General features: G+C 46.6%; 1 protein-coding gene across 6 annotated transcripts in view; it reads right to left on the bottom strand.

Annotated features, from left to right (window-relative positions):
• Vgll4 (vestigial like family member 4) overlaps nt 1-23843 on the bottom strand; it is a 116116-nt gene that overhangs the window by 35566 nt on the left and 56707 nt on the right. Inside the window, exon 1 of one of the 6 annotated variants that reach the window (XM_037204259.1) lies at nt 6914-6938. The exons of the other annotated variants lie outside the window; for them this stretch is intronic. The gene's annotated coding sequence lies outside the window, so the exon portion shown is untranslated. Of the gene's footprint in view, nt 1-6913; nt 6939-23843 lie in introns of those variants that run through there. 6 annotated transcript variants of the gene reach the window in all.

Raw genomic sequence — 23843 nt, 5'->3', positions numbered from 1 at the left:
GTCCTCTGCAAGAGCAGTTAGTGTATATCGAGTGGCCCATTTCTGCAGCCTTAGGGCTTTTAAACTTGTACTCACAAACTCTTTTGGCCCAAGAAACTTTTACATGACCCAAGTACATACATATATAAATTAAGTATAAAAATAGTTATGAATAATAATCATTAAGAAATGTATTGTAGCTGGGTGGCAGTGGCACACGCCTTTAATCCCAGCACTTGGTAAGCAGAGCCAGGCCGATCTCTGTGAGTTTAAGGCCAGCCTGGTCTACAGAGCAAGATCCAGGACAGGCACCAAAACTACACTGAGAAACCCTGTCTTGGAAATAAAAAAAAAGAAAGAAAAAGAAAGAAATGTATTGTAAACTAAGTGTGGTGGCACACACCTTTAATCCCAGTGCCCAGGAGGCAGAGGCAGGCGGAGTTCTGTGAGTTTGAGGCTAGCCTGGTCTACAGAGAGAGTTCCAGGACAGCTAGAGCTACACAGAGAAACCCTGTCTTGAAAATAAAAAAAAAAAAAAAAAAAAAAAGAGAGAGAGAGAGAGAGAAGAAAAGAAAAAAAAAGAAATGTATTATAGAACAATTCTTTGGGATACATATGATTCTACCATCTATTATAGATGAAAGTAAATTGCATGCTAATGAGATGGATGTACATCTCATTTAAATTTAATAAACAGTTAAATCTTGACTGAATCTTCCTCAACATCTTTCGGGATTGATCAGTATTTTCATTTTATCAGCTGTCAGTGCTGAGAATGCTGCTTTGCATAAATATGTAGTACAAGATGGGAAAGGGAAAAGGTTTGTTTGGAGCCATTTCAGAAAGTGCTAGAAATTCTATCCTAATCCCAAATCAAATTTCATTGAACTATTTTACATGAAACTCGTCAGTAATTCAAACAGGGTTTTCAAAATCAAATATAATACAAAGCAAAGACAGTAATTTTTTAAAAAATATATTTATCTTTATTTTATGTGTACTGGTGTTTTGCATGTGTGCACCATGTGCATGCAGTGCCCATGGAGGCCAGAAAGTGTGTTGGATCCTTTAGGACTGGACTTACAGATGGTTGTGAGCCACATGATATGGGTGATGGGGATTGAACTCTGGTCCTCTGCAAGAAAGAACAGTACACACTCCTAACCACTGAGCCATCTCTCTAGCCAAGATACTACTTTAGTACATGCTGAGGAATGATGGCAGGAAAATGTTAAAAATCTTTGTTTTCCATAAGAGTAGAAAACTCGGGGGGGGGGGGGGGTATGTGCAGTAAGAAGCCGAAGGATCATAACACAGTCATCTCCAATATGAGCTATGGTGGTTTCCAGTTTGCCAGCATTGTGCATGGTGTGAAGGAATATGCATGCACATTGTATGCTCAGAACCAAGCTCAGTGAATTCACACGATGTGACCTGGATAAGCATGGCCAGAGACACCTTAGATTCTGCATGCTTCTCCATTTGGATTGTTTCGGGTCACCATGCATGCAGAAACCTTTAACGGTTGCTAAACTTTCCCACCCCCAAACTCAGCTCCACACTGGGTTACAATCCAGTTTACAAAACTGGAGTCTAGCCCTAAAGCTGAGTTTGGGCTTCATAAATCTTAACCGGGACTCAAAATAGCCGAACACCTGTCGGCGTCTCTGCTTTCTAATCCTCTCTTAGCCAGCATCTTCTCTGCGTCCTCCCTTCCCTGCTCAGAGGGGCCTCAGCAGCGCGAGACTGTAGAGTGCCCTGGTAGACGAGCCTGCTTCTGGCTGTACAGACTTGGTGTCCACCTGAACCCAAGAACATGTGGCAGTGGTTCTGTGTGTCACATGTCCTTCGTGGCCACCAGTGCCAGCAAGACAAAGGTGGCTCGGGCCCCTTCACTCTCAGGACACTGAGCCCTCCTAAATGGAGGACGCTCTGTGGCCACCAGAAACCTTTTCTATCTAGACTGGCTTGCACACCCACACTGGAAACATACTGCTAATGAGGAGGTCCTGGAGAAGAAAGGGAACCAAAGAAGAAGACTCTGCAGAAGGTTCTGGAATCAGACTCCATTCCCAATGTTTAGGAAGCCCTGGCTTAGACCTCTTCTCCACGAGAGATGGCTTGAGGGTCAGGATGAACCACGGTCAGGTGGAGAGGACACGCTATGGCCTTCTCAAACTGTCAGTGTTTTGTTGAAATGCCACAGAGCTGCTCAGCAAGCCCCTCCACCACACAGAAAGGTCTAGCATCTGAGGTGGGCTTACAGTCCCAGGAGGGTGGGCAACTTGAAGTCCATCACTGACCACTGGGGAAGAACACAGAATCTCGGGCAATGGGCTTCTCATTCATCCGGGTCCAGAGACAGGGACGTGTACAAAGTAGGCTCTGAAATGGAGACGTGTGCTCACAGTGGTCGCTTCATCCCCGAGCGTCCCTTCTTCATTCACCATGAGAATCTAAGAACCCAGAAAAAGCTTCCAGCTCAAACAGGTAGCCTACGGTGCTGCCAGCAGATACAGTCCCACTGAGGACAAGAGCATGGTACCCAGGAGCCCACTGACAACACTCACTTCCTGCTCTGTTGGCTGCTTCTTCTAACTAACAGAAAAGGCCAGGGACACAGCGACCAGAAGCAGGGGTCAGTGAGTACTCCAGGTGATCTCCAGAGCCAGTGGTGTGACCTGGGGGCAGCTACCTGATGCCTTTCTAGGAAATCTCTACACCTGAGACAAAGACAATGTAAACCTACCGAGGCCCAGAAATACACAGACCAACCAAGATGAGGTTTGCCTCCCAAGGTTCATGGGTTGAAAGATTGGCCCCCAGTATGACAATGTGACCTTTGGCAAGCAAAGCCTAAGGGGATCTCCACAAATCAGTGGAGACCATGCTTTCGGAAGGGACTTCATAATCCCAGAATCCCTCTGCCATCCTGTTCAATGACGTCATCTCACCTCTTGCGTCCAATCCCACCAATGTCCATCTCTCTCCCTCTCCCCAAAACCCCCATAGTCTCCTTCATGGTTCCATGGCTATACTTACAACACACATACACACACAAAAGCCTAGTATTCACAAGAGAGAAAACATGCAGTATTGATTTTTTCTGAATGAATTACTTCACTCTACAGTCATTTCCATACCTACCCATATCTGCAAATTTCATTTCTTTCTACAGCTGAATAAAATTCTACCATGCATATGCCCCACATAGCCTGTATCTATTCACCTATGGATGGACATCTAGGCTGGCTCCACTTCCTGGCCACTGTGAATAGAGCAGCAATGAACAGGAATGTGTAAGCATCTCTGTAACGGGACTTCAAGCCCTTCGGGTATATGCCCAGGGGCAGTACAGCTGAGTCATAGAGCAGTTCTGGTTTCAACCTTCAGGGAAACCTCCACACTAGTTTCCGTAGTTGTGGCAATGGTTTGTGCTCACACCAGTGTTGAATACTGTTCCTTTTCCCCTATATCCTCTCCAGTATTTGTTGTCATTTGTTTTCTTGGTTTTAGCCAGGCTGACGAAGATGAGATGGAATCTCAGAGTAGTTTTAATTCACATTTCTCTAACAGTGTTATTGGTCATTTGTGTTTCTCCTTTTAAAAACTATCTGAGTCGGGCAGTGGTGGCGCACACCTTTAATCCCAGCACTCCAGAGGCAGAGGTAGGTGGATCTCTGTGAGTTCGAGGCCAGCCTGGTCTACAGAGAGAGTTCCAGGACAGTCTCCAAAGCTACACAGAGAAATCCTGTCACTGTGGGCCCTCCACCCTCCCTAGTAATATCCCACATCCAACCAAGTGTGGATCTAAAGTATTTTTTAGAAACTGTGGATATCGAATATGCACAGGGTTCATTCACACCAGGACTCTGAACAAAACACCAGGCCGGCCTCTCTCACAGAACTGTGCTGGTACTGCTGTCCGGGACTGATTCCATCCAGGGAGTCCTAAAACTGCTCTCCTGTGGATATGGAGAGATGATGGGCCAGCACAAGCTGGGGCTGGCTTATACCTCCTGGAACACAGCAAGTGATCATGGCTGTCTGCTGAATAAACGGTCCACAGAGTTCAGGCAAATGAGTGATGGATACTGACCTCACCCTCCCCATCCTTGCCCTCAATCCTGGGCAGAAGTGTTCTAGAAAGTTTTTTGTATGCTTGTTTGTTTTTGGTTTTTCAAGACAGGGTTTCTCTGTGTAGTCCTAGCTGTCCTGGAACTCGATTTGTAGACCAGGCTGGCCTCAAACTCAGAAGATCCACCTGCCTCTGCCTCCAAAGTGTTAGGATTAAAGGCGTGCACCACTACTGCTCAGCTCACGGAAGTATTAACATTGCTGCTGGAAAAAAAACAAAAACAAAACAAAACAAACAAACAAACACACCACTGGGGAACCCAAGAGCTTCCCTTTCCACATGCATTTTGACAGTTACCTTACGTTGTGGTTTGAATGTGAAATGTCCCCTGTGGGCTCGTGTGTTTGAACACTTGGTCCCCAGGAGGTGACACTGTTTTGAGAAGTAATGGAACCTTTAGGAGGTGGAGCCTTGCTGAAGGAAGTGCGGCATCATTGGCAGGCTCTGGAGTTTGTATAGGCTGGCCTTACTTCCTGCGTGTGGGTGAAACTGGATCTCTCTTTTCTGACTGCCAGGCCAGCCTCACACTCCTGCTGCCCGCCTTCCTCGACGTGACTGACAGCAGCATCCCTTCTGGAACTGTAAGCCACAACACACATAAACCCGTTCTTCCCCAACTTGCTTTTTGTCAGGGTGTTCTGTCCCAGCAGCACTGAAAACTAATACCCCATTTAAGAACCACAATGGGGGCAGCTCTGAAACATTAATATGAAGGGAAAGCCGTCAGGAGAGGCAGGGAGAGAGGCAGGCTGTGGACGTTAGCTCCGAGGCAGCAACCCTAGCTCTGAGGACTAGCAGCAGAGCCTGTGTCCTGGGACATGGGGGGGGGGGGGTCCAGGCGTTCCAGACGAGGACAGCTGCATGTGTAAAGACAGAAGGCAAGGGCGACGTGTGTCCAAGACCAGGGTGGCTGCAACAGGGGACTCACTTCTTTTTCTTTGCCTGCGCTAAAGCCATAGAGAGAGGGCCAGGTGAGGCTGGCAACAGAGCACCGGTCTAGCATGGAGAGGCCCTAGATTCCAGCCCTAGCATTTAAAAAAAAGAGAAGGGAGGAAGAAAGATGGAGTGATACTCATGGGATCCATAGATATACCAGACTTCATTTTGTTTTTATTTTTCATTAATTCATCGGTATGGTTCTGTGGTGTTGGAGACTGAAGCCAGGACCATGCACTGAAGGAAATGTTCTACCGAGTCGGACCTCAGCCCCTCATTCTCCCCCTGTAAACTCAAGAGCCCTGGTTCTGCGGCAGGGGCTGTGTTAAGACTGGAATGGCTCCTGTCTGTATCTCGGCACTTAGGAACTGAGGCAAAAGGATCGATGCAGTCTGCAATCAGTCTGGACCACAGAGTAAGGGCAACACCAGTCTAAGCTACACAGCAAGACCCTGTGTCTGAAATAAAATTAAAAATAATAAAGAAATAAGAGTATGCTTGCTAGCTGGATAAAGTGTTAAATGTTTAATGAAGATTCATATGAGGGCCAGACAACTAATTCCATATATAGGAATAAATATTTATTTTCTGTTAAGAATCAGGAGGCTGATAGTGGCCCAGTGTGTAAAAGCAGTTGCCAGGAAAAAGCCCGACAGCCTGAGTGAGATCCTCAGATCATGTGAAGGTGGAAGGCCTGAGTGAGATCCTCAGATCCATGTAAAGGTGGAAGGCCTGAGTGAGATCCTCAGATCCATGTAAAGGTGGAAGGCCTGAGTGAGATCCTCAGATCATGTGAAGGTGGAAGGCCTGAGTGAGATCCTCAGATCATGTGAAGGTGGAAGGCCTGAGTGAGATCCTCAGATCATGTGAAGGTGGAAGGCCTGAGTGAGATCCTCAGATCATGTGAAGGTGGAAGGCCTGAGTGAGATCCTCAGATCATGTGAAGGTGGAAGGCGAGAGCTGACTCACAAAGATGTCCTCTGATCTTCACACGTGCCATAGCATGTACACATCCCCCATATCTTACACACAATAAGAAATAAAATTTTAAAGGAAATGATTGTACAGTAGCAAGAAGTCTCAGTGGGGTAAAGTTGCTGGTGATCCAGCAATGCGAGCCTGACTGCCAAGTTCAATCCCTGGAGCCAATGTAAAAGTTGAGGGAGAGAAAAGACTATACACATATACATGCACACACCATACACACCACACACACACACACACACACACACACACACACACACACATATATACATACACAAAATTAAAATAATGGTGTAGAAAGATCCCATGAATCTATAATTCAGTGACTCAATGTTGGGGGTGCATGCCAGCTTCACACATGCTAGCCAAGCTCCATCACAGAACTGCATTTGTGAGCTATTTTTCCGTAGGATATAGATTATTCCCAAGATTTTAATATTAATTCAAAGTCTGCAATCATTAAGCACTTTATACACACCACATCCCATAACAAGGGACAACTCAATGATAAACGAAGAGCCTCTCACTGGAAAAGAAACACGGCGCATGGGGTGCACGTCCAGACTCAATCTTCCCCCGCATGCACACAAGCTTCCTATGAAGACATAAAGACTGGGGTGGGGGACGGGCCACTGCAACTTGAAACTGGGGGCTGGGGTGGGGGGTGGGGACACAGGATGCAGTCTCTCGGTTTCTCTCCGCCCTCCACACTCAGGCCTCTTTTTCAGTTTACACTACCAGCGAGCAAACGCTATCACCGAGAGGCCAGAAAGGGCCAGCTCCCCTTCCGTATATTTGCTTAAGATATGAAGGTTAAGTAGTCATTGTGCTCATAAAAGCCGGGCACTTTCAGGCCTATTTAAGGTCTCTGCTTACCTCCAAGCGACTAAGCCTGAAGCCAAAGACAGACGAAAACTGGGCTGATCAAAGGCCGGGCTGTCATTGAGTGAAAATGAGGGAAGATGAAAGGCTGGCGGCCACTTCAAAGGTCCAGAAATGAGCCCTGAGCGCACAGCGGAGCGCTGGGGCACAAGCACCGGCTGCAGCTTAATGGACTGGGTGACATTCCTGCAGCCACACATCTGCACGCTGACTCCACGCATCCCAAGTGTGAGGGCGAGCCTAGATTCCTGTGCTCTCTGCCTGGAAGGGAGGGAGAAGGAGAAGGGAAACACTGCCTCCATGCTGGCACAAACAAAAACACTGAGAGCCAAGGACGGTTTGAAGAAGCTGGCATGCCATCAGGTGCTCACGATTCTACCTCGGCAGTTTTCCTCACAGCGCGTAGCTCAAGCCATGTCAACTCTGGGAGTGGGCGGACGTGGTCCTAAGTCTCCATTCCCAGAGGTCTCTGACGAGGAGAGCGGATAGGCAGGCGCGCTGCCCTCGCCTGGGACTGGCCCTCAGCTTTTGCACTAGAGCTGACACGGAGCCACTGCGCTTTCGAAAACGAGGCTGGCTGAGGGTTGAAGATACTTCCAACCCACCCCAGCCACGCCCACCCACCCTCAGCATCTCAGCACCCAGGAGCTGCAGTTACGAAAGTGTGATGGACCCTTAAGTCCTCACACGCTCGCTTCCCGGACTGACTTTAATACTCAGACTATCTTAACCGCAGTTCTGGCCATCCTAACGGCTCTGCAGGAGATTGACAAGGACCGAGGGAAGATAAGGCCCATGCTGAGGATGCAAAGCAGAGAACAGCCCACTGGGCCTGGGATGAAGACTCAACCACAGGGAGCATCCAGAAGTGACTCCTGAGAGCCGTTAGGTGGTGCAGAGGCTTGATGCATGCACATTTATTTCCTGAGTCTTGTCAGGCGAGCTCTATTGGCCCACCCACTTGTGGTGAGGCAGGCTCTATTGCTAGTTTCCTTGGGGAAAATGGACACCAAAGTGCCTCAGCAACATACCCAAGGTCACACTCTGGACTAAGGGAAACCCGGAATGCCACCCAGGCCTGCCTCAAAAGAGCACATTTGCAATATCTGTGCCCCTCAGAGGGCTGTAACAGAGCAGGTCACTGGCAGGTGAGCAGGAGTTTGCCAATGAACAGATCCCGCAGGCCCAAGTATGGCCAGATAAGCACACCTTGATGTGAAACCTTTGCTTGCTGTGTGCCCTCCCCTCCCCTCACTCCAGTCAAACGTGCCGTCGTGAAAACCCTCTCGCTCCTATTCAAGAGCTGCCATTTAGCTGGGCAGGTGGATCTCTGAGAATTCACAGACAGTCTGGACTACACAGTGAGTTCCAGGACAGCCAGAGACACACCGTGACACTGTCTCAACACACATACCCCCAAAAGGATACCTTATACGCTGAGCCTCGGTAAGTGCAACTTCAGGGAGCCAATGACAATGTCTGAGCCTGGTGTGACACTCTAACATATGTGCCTGTGGCCACCGTGATTCTGCCCTGTTGACAGACTCCATCTATAAGTCCACCTTTCTCCTCTCCTCACCCCCAGCCCACAACCGGCCCCGCATGTGCAATTGCGCGCGCGCGCGCGCGCACACGCACACACACACACACACACACACACACACACACACACACACCATGCATGCTCTATAGAGATTTCAATGTTCAACATGCATGGTGACAATCTCTTTCTCATGAAAACTGCTGACCCTGGTGGTGAAATGAAGAGCAACGCCAGACCACCCACTTGAGACCAGGACAGCAGCACAGAGCTCAGCTAAGAATGCCCTGAGCTGGGAATGACCTCACATCATCGGTAAGGTTGCTAATTGAGATACCATTACTTAGCCAAATATTGCAACGTAAACAGACACATATACACAGAACATTCCGATGCTTACAGAGTGGTTGAATACGCTCTATTCCAAGTACCTTACTTTTATAGTTGCTTTATTAAGAGTCGCATACCCTTTAAGGGAGCCAATGTAATGTGTCTTATGTGTCCTCAGAGTTGTGCAATAGCCCTCATCATCTGGTTTTAGATTTTCTTACTGTTTGCGTGTGAGTGCTCTGCCTGTGCACACGCTACCCATGCATGCAGTACCCACAGAGGCCAGAAGAGGGCACTGGGTCCACCGGAGCTGTAGTGAACATGTTTGAGAGCCACCATGTGGGTGCTGGGAACTGAACCCGGGTCCCTCCGCAGGAGCAGCCAGTGCTCTTCACCACTGTCCGAGCCGCCTCTCCAACCCTCTGGCTGTGTCCTTGAGTGTTCAGGTTTCTAGATATACCCTGAACAGTCCTTTCGCAGACAACATCTGTGAAAACATCCTCCCATCCTGTGAGCTATCTTTTCCTTTACTGTTAGTTATGCAGCTTTTTCCTTCGGAGCAAAGGACTTCCCCTTTATCCTCCTGCTCTGTTTCTTGAGAAGCTGGCTCACACTGGCCACTGCTAAATTCCCACTACCTAATACCTGGGTGGTAAAACTTTGGATAATAAATGATAGAAACATTTCCCAGAAACATTCCCGAGTCTCAGGAACTCAGCCACCTTCCCAAAGCATTCCTTCCTGACAGTGCCACAGCCCAGTGTCACTGACTGCAGAAGCCACATGTGCGCTGCCAACTTTTCCTTAAAGCCTCCCTGACAATGCTTACAGAAACAGCTCCCCTGCTACAATGTTCCTAAATTGTTGCAGCTGTGATGTGAGGTCAATGGGAATTAGACTAATGAAGAAATAAGGCAAAAGTGAAATGTTTTGATTTGGGATGCTCTAGTGTCTATTAGCATCTGGCAAATTAAATGGATGGGTGGTTTGCAGGCTCGGCTATGACATGATGAGTTCTCTGGGTCTCTAGTCTCTCCATGCTGTTTACCTCAAGGGTCTAGCTGGTGGTCCATCTCACTTCAGTCATGCTTTCTAGGGACAGCAATCCACACCATCCTCCAGCCCAAGCCCCATCCTGTTGGGTAGAGATACAATGGTGGGCTGCGCCCGAGCGAGGACTCTTATATTCTCCTTTGTTTCTCATTGGAACTGTCAGCTTGGAATAATCCACTGTGGTACACACATGCATTTCAACAGATAACCTCAAAGGCCAACACATCAACCTTTGTTCACTGCACATCCCGTTATGGATCTCAACAGTGGCTGAAAGCGGAGAAGAGGGTGACCCCACACATACCCAACCCCACTGCCACATATACCCCATGTCGATGCACTACCTCGCAAAGATGTCTGATTCTCTCCTGGGACATGCTGGGGAGTGGGTGAGACGCACACAGTCAAGAACCTGCCTCTCTGCAGGCCAAAGTGACTATAGGACAGTAGAGTAAAATGAGCTTTTTGATCTTAAGATTTTTCTGAACATTGCTGATACTCAGATGCCTGTGACCACCCATTGTGACCATCTGCAAGGGGCAGCAGGAGAGCTCCTAAAGACCTGGGATCCAGTGAACTCAGACTGACCAGACCTCACCGCTCCTGTGTAAAGCCAACATACTTCTCGGGTAAGTTCTAACCAGTCCATAGACATTTTCTGCCTTTTTCCTTACAAGGCTTCTCTTCCTTGCTTAGTGCAAGGAGGACCACTCAGCAGAGCTACCCCTTAGGCTGAAGCTAGATACATATTTCTATGCCTGCCCCTAGTCCCAGTTAAAAATATTCCAGTGGCATCAAAACTCTGTAGTCTCAGCACTTCATGCAGAGCCTCGCAGGCTCACGCCATCCCCACTTTCAGAGTGATCAACATTGGGATTGATCTGGTCTGTATCTAACCTTCCAAACTGCCGAGGAGACACCTCAGGCAGCAGTGATGGTATGAGATTCGATGCTTCAAAGCGTGGGGTCCGGGCCTCTCATGACCTCGTTAAACATCTGTACCCCCAACTCCCCTGTGGAGCTCACATTGCAGTCACCTCTGTACCAGACATTATTCTCATTGGTGTTTTTAAAATGTTTGCCTCCTATAAATAGATAGAAACTTAGGTAAGTGGCCTTCTTTTACCAGGCTGATGCCTCCGTTTTCCCATTTGGAATCTACCTTTGACATTAGCTGCTTTCTAGTTTGTGTAAGGCAAAAGCCATCACCTAATTCCTGTAATTCATCCTCCCCCCCCCAAAAAAAAAAACTCTGAACAAACCCCCAGGAGTCTGTGACTTCCAGTCAGTCAGTGTCTTTGAGTCAGTCTACGGAAACAGGAGGGATGGGCACAGGGAGCAGAGGGAAGCTTTAACTGCAGAGACTTTAAAACTGCAGTGAACTCAGAGGGAAACAAGGACATTCCTCCAGCTAACCTCCTAATGATGTTGAAAACCTCCACAAAGCCACTGCCAGACTCCTCTGAGACGCTGCTGGAGAATGGATGGTACAGAGCACGGTGCAGTGCCTCTTAAGACCTACCTCTGGAAACACCTCATTCCACTTTGTGAATATTCACAGACAGTGGCTATAAAATAGACAGTAAAACAACCAACGCTACGGTTCAGGTAAGTGTCTCAAAGACCCGTGTGGTCAAGGCTGGATCCCCAGTTGTGAGTGGGAGGAAGTTAGGTTGCTGTGGACGTGGCCACCATGAGCTCCTGATACAAGATGCTGCCTCACCACTAGCTCAAATCAACAAGGCCAAATAACCAGGATTGACACCAACCCTTTCCTTAGTAAGTTTGTTCTCCCAGATGTTTTTTTGTGGATGGAGAGCTAACGCATCTGGAAAGGTGCATTCTTTTGAAATTCCAACAGTGTCAAGGGCTTTAGCTTCTGATCCAAATATTTTTCAAAGGCTACTTGGTGACAGAAGGGTCATTTGGGATAGCCATGTGTTTCCATATGTGTTATAAAATTCATCATGGCATTGCATCTTATTTACATCTGGAGGTCCACAACCTAGCTCCATGACAACTGAGGCAAAAGCTATAAAGCACATGGCGCCATCCTTCATGGCTTTGGGTTAGATGATGTCTGCTTCCGAGCTTTTATAAATGGACATTTGGTGTTTTCAAAGCAAACAGAATGTATCTCCGGCTTGAATTAGACAAAAAAAAAAAAAAAAAAAAAAAGCATGGAACCAAAACCATCACTCAGACACCAATAACAAACCACACTGTTATTGCTTCTGGGACCATGACACTTGTGATATTTCATTTGTGCTCTAACAAAGCTTGCCTGAAAATCAGAGGGTGGAGCTAGCCACTAGATAACCATAGAGGTCTGGAGGTCTGTATAGACAACAGACAGGAAGTCTGGGCGGAGACAGGAGCTCAGCCCCTCTTCGGTCTAAGGATTCCGTACAGGTAAGAAGTCTCTCTAGTGGCTGCTCCTTTACTTCTCTGCTCTTTCAGCATTTACCCTGATATCTGGCTCCGGGTTTTTATTATTTAGAACAATCAGAACTCGTGCTACAGACACTGTCTCACAGAAGTTATTGTCACAGCTGCAATGGTGACTGAATGTGAACCATTAGCAAAGCGTGGAAATTCTCAGTCAGCCCCTAGAAAGGAATTATACAAAAATAAGAAAATTATATCACACACACACACACCATCACCACCACCACTACCAGTCAAAACAAGATGCCCACTCTCATGGGTGGACACATATCCAACCCTCCTCATTTCCCTGAAGGTTCTTGTGTTCTCCTTACAGAAAAGATAAGAGACTGTATTTGTTACTCATCTGCTGCTGTGATATAAAACACCATGACCAAGATAATTTAGAGAAGAAAGAGTTGATTTGGTCTTACGGTTCCAGAGGGTTAGAGTCCATCATGGCAGGGAAGCCTGGCAGCAGGCAATGAGGTGGAAGAAGCAGGAAACTAAAGCCCGTGCCCAGTGACAGACTTCCTCCAAAACCCGTGCCCAGTGACAGACTTCCTCCGGCAAGGCTGTACTACCAAGCCTCCCCCAGCTGCACCACCAGCTGAATACCAAGTGTCCAAATGCCCAAGCCTGTGGGGGACACTGTTATTCAAACCATCACAGAGATCTAGCACAGAGGGCCTTTTAGAGCCTTTAAAGCACAAACAGGCATTTGAAGATGCCATTTATTCTCTGCATTCTAAGCATCACTTGTGGGTTCTGAGCTATAGTCATCCCATTCTTCAGGGCCAGCGGGGCATCCATCCGGCCTCGCTCTTCTACAGGGCTGCTTAGTGCTGCTGGTAATGAGGACACACCAAGGTACAGATTCCTATCAGCAGATCACCACCACCACCCTGCCTTCTCTGCCCAGGCTGACCTTGAACTCCTGATCCTCCTACCTCCATCTATGGAGTGTTGGGGTTATAGGTCTGGACAACCCTCGAGAAACTTCCTTTAAGACGCCGTGATGTGGAGAAGGCAGGTTTAACAGTGACAGCGGATCTAATGAAATGACAGTGCCGTTGCTTAACAGTCAACTCTAGTGTGACTTGAGCCCTCCTCTGTCCAAAGAAAACTGTCACTGGCTCCAAGGTATTTCAGATTCCACTTACAGAACCAGCCACAGAACGATCCAGAAAAAGAAAGCCGTTCAATTTTATAGGGATGCTTCTATAAGGCCACTCCTGGAGAGCAGAAAGTGTTCTGTGAGAGGGGGCTGGGCGCAGAAAGAGACAGAGGGATTTCCTGTTTCCTAGTGACTGGTATTGTTTAAACAAACAACAATAACAAAAACCCCAGGCAGGAAGGAAAGCTCAGCCCTGAGCTCTGTACAAACAGACTGGCACGGGAAAAGCCACTACCAGAGCACTGTGACCATGGGCTGAGGGACCATTGTGCCACATCAGTGTCTGCCGTATCCCTTCATCTGGCTTCTGCTGGTTTGTAGGCTTGGATTTGCCATGTGGAAAAACAAGACTCACCTCTGACAACACACAAATCACCTCCTCTACTGTCCTGAAATCAGGCAGAAACACACTCTGCCAGCCCTCCCCACCCCACCTGCCAAGAAGCTCACCAAGGAGAGTGTCCCTCCTCATACGGCACCAACCATCAGAGTTTTGATTGGCGTTTTTGTCAGATCAGATTACACCTTAGCCACGAGAAATACCTCCACACTGTCCAACCCGTGGGACCTGAAGTTTAAATGACTCAAGTGCAGATACAGGTTCAGAGAGAGAGTGTGTGCACAATAGTGCCATCTCCACGGGAAACACCGGGGCAGCTCCTTAGAAGTTTACCATGCCCAGTGACCAAACAGTTCCACTTGTAAGTACGGATCCAAAAGAAATGAACAGAGACCGGAGATATGGCTCAGCATTTAAGAGCACAGGCTGTTCTTGCAGAGGACCCAGATTCGGTTCTCAGCACCCACATTGTGGCTTACAACCATGTGTAACTCCAGTTCTGGGGATCTAGTGGCCTCTTCTGGACTCAAAAGGCACTGCACACACAGAGTGCACAGAGAGACGTGCAGGCAAAACCTTGTACACATAAAACAAATCTTTTCAAAAAGAAGACACCAGCATGCATGTCCACAGGAAGCTGTGTCAACACCATGAGAGCACTTAAAGACACCAAGCGACACCTAAAATAGGCACAAAAGAACGTTGTGTTTGGAACAGTCTGCCATGATAAGACATACCCAAAACAACAGTATTCTTGACAGGTGAAACCCTGAAACAACTTGGAAGTCCACCCACCTCAGGACAGAGACATTCACAAACACAACGGGCCGTACCGTGACAGAACGGTATCTGGTCATCCAACAACATGGATGTACCTTATGCCTCAATGCCGTGCAAGAAGGAGAACTGGCTGCAAAGTTGTCCTCTGACCCGTCCCCAGGCTATGGCATGCATGCCCACATATATACATGCACACAAAATAAAACATATATAATCACATTTTAAAAGTAAAATGTAGGCCAGGCGGTGGTGGCGCACGCCTTTAATCCCAGCACTCAGGAGGCAGAGGCAGGCGGATCTCTGTGAGTTCGAGGCCAGCCTGGTCTACAGAGCGAGTTCCAGGACAGGCTCCAAAAGCTACACAGAGAAACCCTGTCTTGAAAAACCAAAAGTTTTCTTACTTAATATAATCTTATTTTTGATAAAACAGAAGGAAAGCAGCGATCAAACCTTCTCTTCAGCAGTTAGTGACATCTCAAGAAAAGTGCAAGGACATTGGAAGGAAAGCCAGGCAGGTGGACAGCTGTGGTCCACCATCCAAGGGAAGCCCGGGATCTGCATCTGGTTTTGAAAACACCATGTACCATGGCATCTGAGAGTAAGAGTCTGTAACAGGCATTATCTTTCTCCTTTTTTTTAAACAAAAGACTTTTTTTTCATTCTATATAATTTCCCCCTCTCCCAGTTCTTACCTATCTAACTTTGTTCTGTTTACTCTTTCAAAAAAAAAAAGGAAAGAAAAGAAAGAAAACCAACACACACACACACACACACACACACACACACACACACAAAACCAAGCACAAGACCTATAGGGCAAAAAATTCCAAAGCAAAATAAAACAAAAACTCCACAAAAATACCACTGAGTTAGTTCACTTTGTGTTGGCCAACTAACTACTCCTGGGCATGGGGCCCGCCCTGGTACGTGGTTGATACACCATTGAAGAAAACTGACTTTCCCTTGCCAGTGGCTAGCAACTGCAGGCAGCTTCTTATTTAGGGGTGGGATCCCATCTGGCTTGAAGCTGGGCAGGCCTTGTGCATACTGCCAGTCTCTGTAAGTTCAGATGTACATCAGCCCTGCTGTGTCTGAAAGATACTGTTTCCTTGGAATCACCCATCAGAAAAAAAATCATCCTGAGTGAGGTACCCAGACCCCCAAACACAAATATTACAAGTTTTCTCTTATACGTGTATGTTAGTTAGCTTTTAAGCTTTCAATATGTGTGCTACAATCTGAATAACCACAGGAGTTAGTGTCTTAGTGTTTCTATTGCTGTGAAGAGACACCATGACCATGGCAACTCTTATAATGAAAACAATTTAAACTGGCGTGGCTGGCTTACAGTTCAGAGGTTCAGTCCATTATCATCATGGTGGGACACAGCAGTGTGCAGGCAGACATGGTGCTGGAGAAGGAGCTGAGAGTCCTACATCTTGCAGGCAACAGGAAATGGTCTGAGGCACTGGGTGTGCCTTGGGCATATATGAGACCTGAAAGCCCAGCCCCCACAATGATACACTTCCTCCAGCAAGGCCAAACTTACTCTGACAAAGCCACATTTCCTAACAGTGCCACTCCCTCTGAGATTATGGGGGTGAATTGCATTCAAACTACCACAGTTAGGGACGTAGTAAGGGACCAGGGCAAAGGAGAGGACCTCCCAAGGAAGGGCAAATTAAAATATAGGGTGATGGAGAGATAAATGGAAAACTAGAAGAGGAAGATTAACAGGCAGGGGGATGGGAGAGAAGGGTAAAAGAGGGGATATGGGGAAGGACAACTATAACACAAAAGCGCATTTGAAAAACCACGTGGAAGCCGGGCGGTGGTGGCGCACGCCTTTAATCCCAGCACTCGGGAGGCAGAGCCAGGCGGATCTCTGTGAGTTCGAGGCCAGCCTGGGCTACCAAGTGAGTTCCAGGAAAGGCGCAAAAAGCTACACAGAGAAACCCTGTCTCGAAAAACCAAAAAAAAAAAAAAAAAAAAAGAAAAACCACGTGGAAAGCTACATTAGAAGAGTCCTAAAACATAAACATACACGAAAGGAATCTAAATAGTGTCACCAAATAATAGAGGTGACAGTGCTCCAACTACACATCCTATGCCACCAAGTAAAACCTGCAGTGCCATTAGTGGGTTATGTCTTGTGGAGTTTTTGGCCATGGGAATCCCATGAAACCCCCCAAACTATTGCTTGAGGCTATTGGTTGTTCTCAACAACATGATGGTAAGGCCCTACTGAGAGAATAGCACTTACTTATGTCATCAAATATGGAGAAGTCAAGCTAGTGCCCAACAAAAAGCTTCACCCCTACTGACTAGCATCCATGGTTCTGGAAGGTGCTCCTGCACACTACTGGAAGAGAAAGGGAACCATCAGTATCACCCAGCTACAAACCCTGTGGTCTACAACAGTGACCTGCCTGGGAGATACAGTGATACAACAGTGGTACAAATGTTGTAGGAGCAACCAATCATTTTCTGATTGGATTCAAGGCCCACTCCATGAGAAGGAGCCCATACTTGACACTGGCCAAGAACTTGAGACTACATAGGTCCAAGGCCTAGGGGAAAACCTAATACTATTATTCTGCTAAAGAAACATAGCAATGAAATGACTTCTGACAACAAACTGCTATACACATAGATCAGTCCATCATTCAGTCCTCAAGAGAGAAGCTTCTTCTTGCAGTAGATGGGAACTAACACAGTGACTCACAACTGGACAATGTGCAGAGAATAAGAGACTTTGGAGCGATGTTTTTATCACACACCCATCTCTCAAGGATCAAAGATCTATGCAGAACAGGAAGCAGAAGGATTAAGAGTCAGGCATTATCTTTTCAGGTCTGAGAAGAATATAGAACTAATCATTCTTGGGTCTTCTTTTAATTCACTGAATTTTCTTATTCTAAATATATTTTGTTCCTAATTGGAGTCCTAATGAGTCACATGACCTTTTAAAAACAAAGTTGATAACACTGCAAAAAAACATTACTACAGTAATAGTTAATAAACCAAATAAAAGACCCCATACTTTTAAGATTACAATGAATTTGTTTTATGTTTCCTTCATCTACTTTTAAAACCTTCACAGGACCAGTCTGTTCGTCTCTATGTCCTACAGTCTGCAAACAAAAACCATGACTTTTCAAGCTTGTATATGACATTGCCAACAGTATATCAGCCAACAGGCATACACCTGTAATGGTAGCACTTGCCCGAATCTTCTGCACTGACCTGTTCCGTTTCCCCTGCTGGTGTTTAGGCTAACATCTGGTGGCTCATCTATCTGGTTAATAGCTATATCCCCGGCACATAACAGTGCCTGGCACACAACTGAGCAGAAGTGATCTCCCATAAACAACGGGGTCAGTTAACAGATAGATCAACGTCAAGACTACAATGTCTGGACTAAACATCAGGACAAGCAGGGCAACTGCCTTCCAAATAGCACTCCCCAGTGTTTCCTACACAAACTGAGCTTCTCTGCCTTTTCCTTTCTGTACCTCATTTATATACCCCCTTTCTGCTTGCTTTCTTCCTAGATGAACAACCTTCAAAGAGTTAAGAAACGCTGGTTAGGGATTAGAGAGACCGCTGAGCAGTTATGACCTTCGGCTGCTCTTGCCGAGTTCCATTCCTAGCACCCACATCAGCCAATTCACAATTGCTTGTAACTCCAATTCAAGATGGATCTGACGCTCTCTCCTGGCCTCTGTGGGCACTGCAGCCAAATCCATGGATACACATACACAAAAGTACCTAAAAATACAACCTTTTTTGGAAAAGAAAGGAACTCTAGCTATTGAGGCTGGAGCTAATTCAGCTGGTTGAATACTTGCAAGCATGAAGACCCAAGTCAGGAAGAGTGGGGGCTGAAAAAACGGCTTAGCAGTTAAAAGCACTTGTTGCTATTGCAGAGCACCCAGGTTTGGTTCCCAGCACCCATGTGGTGGCTCACAACTAATCTGTACCTCTGGTTCCTGAGGATCTGGCACCTTCTTCTGGCCTCAACGGGTACTGCTCATAGTGATACACAGACATAATTGCAAGCAAACACTTAAACACATAAAATAAAAATAAAACCTTTTTTTTTTTTTTAAGTTGTGTGATGGCTGGTACTCCAGCATCAGGGCAGCTGAGATATGACAATCTCAAAGTTAGCCAGCCTAGCCTAACAGGGGAGCCCTAGGTCCCCAAGACAAGAGCTAAAAAGTGTATAATGAGTGGGGTCTCTATAATCATTTCATGACCTTGTCCAGAGGAGTTTCAATGGTGTGTGGGAGCAGAAACCAGTTCACAGTGCATGCACTGAAATATGGTAGACTCAGTTAATGTGCATAATTAACATACATGATCAAAATAAGTTTAAATTCCTTTTTCGTTGCCCATTTTCATGTGTGTGGTGTGCATGTTCTTTGAATGTGAGGGGTACATGTGTGTGAAGATATACATACGTCTTGAGTTTGAGGCCAGCCTTGTCTACATAATGAGCTCTAGACTCAGCTCACCAATATGCCTAGTCTCACTAGTGGGCCACCATGCCCACCTGGCACTTACATGACTTCTAACAACCTGAACTCTGGTCCTCAGGCTTATGCAGCAAGCCTTTTAAGCACTGGGCCATCTCCTCAGCCTTGAAAAATAATTCTTTTTGTTTGTTTGTTTGTTTGCTTATTTGCGACAGAGTCTATCTAAGTAGTCTAGAGCTCATTATGTAGACAAGGCTGGCCTCAAACTCAAGAGATCCTCCTGCCTCTGCCTCCCAAGTGCTGGGATTAAAGGCACGTGTCATCACTGCACTTGACTAACAATGCTTCTTTAAAAAGTCCTACAGTGGTGGACTGCAGAGTGAGGGGCCAGAAAGGAAGCAGAGGTTCAACTGACTTTCTCCTTCCTCTAACTTGGGCAAGGCAGAGTCTCAGAGCTGAAAAGGATCACATGGCACAGAGAAGGGTGTGAAGCTGTGTGCTAGCACGTCATAAAGAGAAAGAAACAGCAGAGGAAGGAGGTGAAACAACTGAGTCCTGAGGCCACAGGGTGGGGTGCATGAGCCTGGTGGGGGATGTGAACCTAGTGGTGAGCTGGACTTTCACTGAGCCCAGAGCCAAGAGGAGGGAGGGAGGGAGGGAGGGAGGGAGGGAGGGAGGGAGGGAGGGAGGGATTGTAGGTGGGAAAGGAAGATGTCCTCTGACTTCTAAAGCAAAGCTGTATCTGTGTGAGCACCCAAATACCCACATATAAACACTAAATAAATGCATTAAAAATAGTTTTTTAAAAATGCATACATAGTAAGGGATTGGGGATTTAGCTCAGCAGCAAAGGTGCTTGCCCAGCAAGAGCAAAGCCCTGGATTCTGGGGGCTGGAGAGATGGCTCACTGGTTAAGGGCACTGGCTGCTCTTCCAGAGGTCCTGAGTTCAATTCCCAGCAACCACATGGTGGCTCATCTGTAATGAGATCTGATCTGTAGGCAAACATGCCGGCAGAACACTGTACACATATAAATAAATAAATCTTTTTTAAAAAGTAATAAAAAAGGCCCTGGGGTTGGTACTGGGGGGGGCACACAGTAAGAATGGAAGAACATGGGTAAATGAAAGTCCTGCCAATAATAAAATTAAAATCAGCCCCAACTCTAGGATGGTGCAGCCATATAATGGAAAATGAGAAAAACTGTTCAAAAGCTGCATTCATGCCCCCTTAATTTATCAGGGAAGAAACATGGACACTGCCTAACTGGGTTATGGGCAGGATAAACAACTCCACTCAACTGCTTGGCAGCACACATCTGCATGAAAATATTCAATCCCGGAGTTTGTTCTATTAAAGTCAAATCATTAGCTAAGAGGAATTAACAGTGCACTGTTTTCATGTGAAACAGACATAAAATGAAAATTAACAACAATGCACATGGATAATGCTTTTTCATTCATAACTTTAGCAGCATGGGGCTTGTGATGGCTATTCTTGATTTTCAATTTGACTACATCTGGAATTAACTAAAACCAAAATAGCTGGGCACACCTGTGAGGGATTTCTTCCTTAATTAAAATCATTTGAAGTAGGAAGACTCATTTCTAATCCCAATCTTTGAGGTAGGAAGATCCACCTTAAATCCAGATCTTTTGAGGTGGGAAGATCCACCTTTAATCTGGGCCACACCTTCTGCTGGCAGCCTCTACCAAGGACATGAAAGAAGGAAGCATGGTCTCTTTGCCTGCTTGCTGTCACTCTCCCTGGCAAGTCCATTCCTTCGCTAGCCTTAGAGCCTACTTCTCTGGGATTCAAGTGTATATTGAAGACCACATGAGACATCCAGCTTCTCAGACTGAGCAACTACTGGATTCTTGGACATTCTGTTGGTAGACAGCCATTGTTGGACTAGCTGGACCACAGCTTTTAAGCCATTCTAATAAATCTGATAGATAGATAGATAGATAGATAGATAGATAGATAGATATTCATTCACTTAAATAAGTTCAGTTCCTCTAGAGAACCCTGATTAATACACCGCTATTATTGAAAACAACACTCCATTCCTGCCCACACAAAGCCAAGAACTGTTTGGATACTGGCTCTATCTAAGCTCTTTCCGTTTCCTAAAGTCTCTGCTTCTCAGCCCATCGGAAGCTGTATGCCTGTCGATATAGAACCAGTCTCCCCACTCAGGCCACCCAATTGCACGCTCCAAAAACGATGTGAGACGGTCTGAATATGATCTTTAAAAGGTGGTAGGGAATGTGAATGAAATCCTAACTGGGGTGGGGGGATCCAACTGGGGCATCAAGAGCTATTTAACAGTGAATGAACAGGAAGGCGGTGTCAATCCCGCAGCTGCGGAGACCTCTGCTGCAGCCTGGCCACCCATGGAAGAGACAGCAACCACTTCACAAGATTTCATTAAAGCACAAGAACTCAGGGTTAGAGCATGTGCTGTGCACGTGTAAGGGCCCTGGGTTCCACCGCCAGCATATCCCACAACTTCCCAAAGATGGCATACAGAGTAATTCTAATTACATGGAGCTAGAACAGCAAAACAAGACAAAACAAAGCTCATTTGCTAGGGCTGGAGGAGATAAGGATCAGCAGCACTTGCTGCTCTTGGAGAAGACCCATCAGTTCCTAGCACCCATATGGCAACTCACACACTCTATGACGGCAGTTCATCTAACAACCTCTGCTGGCCTCCCCAGGCACGAGACACACACACCCCTTAAAAGTAAAATCCTTTTTTTAAAACCCCATTTACAGTTCGGGCATGGTGACATACTCGTTTTAATCACAGCATTTTGGATGTAGAGGCAGATGGCTCTCTGTGAGTTGAGGATAGCCTGGTATACACAGTGGGTCCCAGGCCAGCCAGTGCTACATAGCCTGTCAAAAAAAAAAAAAATAAGTAAATAAAATAGATTTTCTATTTTTGTTGTTGTTGCTTTGTTTTTCTTTTTTTTTTTTTTTTTTTTTTTGGTTTTTCGAGACAGGGTTTCTCTGCGTAGCTTTGCGCCTTTCCTGGAGCTCACTTGGTAGCCCAGGCTGGCCTCGAACTCACAGAGATCCGCCTGGCTCTGCCTCCCGAGTGCTGGGATTAAAGGCGTGCGCCACCAACGCCCGGCTGTTGCTTTGTTTTTCAAGACAGCATTTTTCTGTGTCTTCCTGGCTGTCCTGGAACTTACTCTAAGACCAATCTGGCCTCGATCAAGAGATCCTCTTGCCTCTGCCTCCTGAGAAATGGGATTAAAGGTGTGCGCCACCACTGTGTGGTTAGATTTCCTACTTTCATCTAGGGTGGATAAACATTCTTTCAACTAGCAGTGATTCACACTGTTAACAGTGACGATACTCTACATGAGGCCCCCGAGTTAAACCAATCCACAGAAGGCTAAGGCTGCCACAGTGGGAGCTAGAGAGGACTCACCAGTTAGAATGCTGGCTACATTTCCAGTGTGCATCCCAGCGCCCACATCAGGAGGCTCAGAACCACCTTTAATACCGGCTCCAAGAGACCCAGCGACTTCTTCTGGATTCCAGAGGCACCCCACCACACGAACACACTAATGTAAGTAAGACTTTAAAAGTTTCAAAAAGCCAGCACAGTAAAGCAAACCAGCAGAAAGAAAACTTGTAGAACGTGGGTGAACAGACAGCCTAGGGACTGGTACCCACGAACAGATGGAAGAAGAAAACGGACTCCACAAAGCTCTCCTCTGACTGCCACCGTGTGCAAGGCACACTCAACCCCCTGCCCCATATCATACATGTGATTAGAAGACAAAACACTGCTTGCTGCTCTTGCAGGGGATGGGCATCTGTTTCCCAGAATGCAAATGGGCACTCAAAATTGTTTGTGATCCCAGCTCCAAGGGATCTGACACCCATTTGTCTCCTCGGACACCTGCATGTGTGTGGTGCACATACCCACACATGTATATTAGAAAAGTTCATCTTTTTAAAAATAAATAAGTGAGTAAGTAGATAAACTCAGACAACATGAAACACCCACTTGGGAAGTGAGAGGCAGGCCAGAGTGTGCAGGGAAGTGATGGTGCAAACAGGAGGGAAATTATCTCAAAAATAAAGCACCTGGGACGGGGTGGGGGTGGGACACGTGTGCCTTCCTCGGAGAACAACTAACTCATGACTTCTTTTTCACATGGAAAAGGGGAGAGGAGGAGGGCCTGCTTCATACACTGCTGAGCGAGGCTAAAAAATAATTACCATGCGCTAAATATACAAATAGCATTAACTATAAACTGTCATTAAATAAACATTAAATACATAGAGATGAAGCAGATACAGCCAGGAGCCTTCCCTGAAAAGGCTTTTTTTTATAGATCTGTATACAAGCACAGGGCTAAATCTGGATCTAATTTCTTCATGACAAAACCCGGTTTTCTTCAGCATTCTGGCAGTGAGGCAGAACTAAACTGCGCTGAGAGGCTCTGAACACACCACAGGGACTTCTCCCCTCCCTCTGTTTTTGTCTTTTACATTTATTTGGGGGGGGGGGATCCAGGACTCAGTGTGGAGGTCAGAGGACAACTTTTGGGAGTCAGTTCTCTCCTTCCACCATGTGGGTCCCCCGAGGGGCAGGAATCAGGTCATCGAGCAGCTTGGCTGTAATTACCTTTACCCATGAGCAATCTCCCTGGCCCAGAGATTCTTTCTATCTAAATGGCACCATTTTAAAAAACTTGCTTCTTCACAGCAATGAACCCACACACCTCAGGAACACAAGGCAAACTAAGGCTGACTTCTAACAAACCAAA

Source organism: Peromyscus leucopus, chromosome 3 (genome assembly GCF_004664715.2).
Source record: "Peromyscus leucopus breed LL Stock chromosome 3, UCI_PerLeu_2.1, whole genome shotgun sequence".
Lineage (NCBI taxonomy): Eukaryota > Metazoa > Chordata > Mammalia > Rodentia > Cricetidae > Peromyscus > Peromyscus leucopus.
The sequence above is the reverse complement of the archived record's forward strand: the minus strand, read 5'-3'. Positions and strand labels throughout refer to the sequence as shown.